A 2,348-nucleotide genomic window follows, 5' to 3' on the forward strand; every position below is an offset into this window, starting at 1 on the left:
TATCTATCCACAAACGACTTAATAATATCAAATATTGTTAAAGAAATCAATTACAATGCATAAATTTAGATTCTCCAAACTTTCCCCCCAAAAGTCAAAAATCGACCCCGGGCCCGTTTGGTCAAAACCTGAGGTTCGGACCAAAATCCATTAACCCCCGAGCCTGATTATATAATTTATTTTGAAATTCAACCTCAATTCGAGGTCTAAATTCTAATTATGCAAAAATTCCTAATTCTACCCAAACCCCCAATTTCCACCATGAAAACCCTAGATTTTAAGTTGAAAACTCATGAAATGTGATGGGTAATTAAAAGAAGGTAGGTTAGAATCGCTTACCAACAAATTGGGGAAGAAAATCTTTTAGAAAAATCGCCTCTAGGTCTTCTAGTTTTGAAATTTTTGAAAGAATAGCAAAATCTCCTTTTAGGTTCTGTTTTGAATAACTAGGCGACAGTGTTCATCGCGTTCGTTCGCGAAGAGCTGCGCCTTAATGACTTATGCGGTCATGAGAGGATACACGCGTCCACGAAGGTTTAGCCCCCCTGACCTTCGTGTTCGCGGGACAAGACCCGCATTCGCATAGTGTAACCTCAAGTTCCCCCAGTCCATCCCATCTACTGCTACGCATTCGTATAGGTTTGACACGTTCGCGAAGGGTATTCCCCCCCCCCCACTGCTCCGCGTTCGCATCCTTTACCTCGCGTTCGCGTAAGGTAGTTTTTCCCCAGTCCCAATTTTCCTTTCGCGATCGCAGTTGGACATACACGATCGCATAGAAGCCTACACCAGCTGAAGCAAAACACCAGATTTTCTAAGTTCAAATCATATCATAGCCTATCCGAAACTCACCTGAGCCTTCGGAGCTCCAAACCAAATATGCACACCAGTCCTAGAACATCATACGAACTTGATCGCGTGATCAAATCGCCAAAATAACACTTAGAACTACGAATCGGACACCAAAGCAAATGGAATTTTTAAGAAAACTTTAAAACTTCTATTTGCACAACCGAACGTCTGAATCACGTCAAATCAACTTTGTTTCTCACCAAATTAGACAGACAAGCCATAAATATTATAATGGACTTGTACCGGGCTTCGGAACCAAAATACGGACCTGGTATCAACAAAACCAAACATCAGTCAATTCTTAAAATCATTAAACTTTCAAACTTTTAATTTTTCATCAAAATTCCATATCTCGGGCTAAGGATCTCGAAATTCAATTTCGGATATACGCCCAGGTCCCAAATTACGATACGGACCTATCGGGACTGTCAAAATACAGATCCAGGTCTGTTTACTCAAAACATTGACCAAAGTCAACTCAAATAGTTTTCAAAGCAAAATTTCATATTTTTCATAGTTTTTTAACATAAAAGCTTTTCGGAAACACGCCCGGACCTCGCACGCTACTCGAGGAGGGAAAAATGAGATTTTTAAGGCTTCGGATCACAGAATTAGGTTTTAAAATATAAGATAACCTATCGGGTCATCACACTTATGATAAGTATTGCACTTTCTTATCTGATTTGGAGATAAATTAGTATTTCTGATTGTTAGTGGGTTGATTATTAATGGTGGAAACTTGTTTGGTTAATTGATGAGTTATTGATTGGTTGGTTTGATATTAGGATGGTTGGTTGTTGATTTTGAGACAAGAATTTTTTTAGATAGTTCAAACAACAGGGGAAACTCTGTTCGTTTTTCTGTAAAATACCAATAAGGCTTTCTTGGGAGCACTTGCTCCTAAGTGCCGGCTATGATCCTAAATTGGGTCATGACAATCAAGTACCATGTATACAATCCGTTACGGCGTGCAACCCGATCCCACCATATCATCATTTATCAATATCAAGTATTCGTATACAATCCGTTGCAGCGTGCAACCCGATCCCACCATATCATCATTTATCAACATCAAGTATCCTCCCTTATTCCACCATATCAATTCATCATCTTTCAATTTCCGTTGCGGCGTGCAACCCGATCCCCAAATAATTTTAATTAACATACAATCCAATAACTCAATTTACAAGAATTTCTACATCAAAGAGTAAAAGTGCAAGGGAATAAAGGACCATGTAACAATCAAGAATCCTTAAAACTCGAAGTTTCTGCTTTGCAAGTTTATCGGTGTCTAACACACTCAACGACTCACGCAATTAAAACTACATCTAAGAATGCAACAAATATTACAAAAATAATAGGACAAGTAAATCATGTGACAATTAAGGTGTACAAGTAAAAATTTAAGGCTAGTAGCAAATAAACACGAAGTCATGAAAGGGACGAACAATTTAATACAAGAATAATTAAATTACAAATAATAATTATGGCATATA

This window comes from Nicotiana tabacum, chromosome 19 (genome assembly GCF_000715075.1).
Source record: "Nicotiana tabacum cultivar K326 chromosome 19, ASM71507v2, whole genome shotgun sequence".
Classification (NCBI taxonomy): Eukaryota; Viridiplantae; Streptophyta; class Magnoliopsida; order Solanales; family Solanaceae; genus Nicotiana; species Nicotiana tabacum.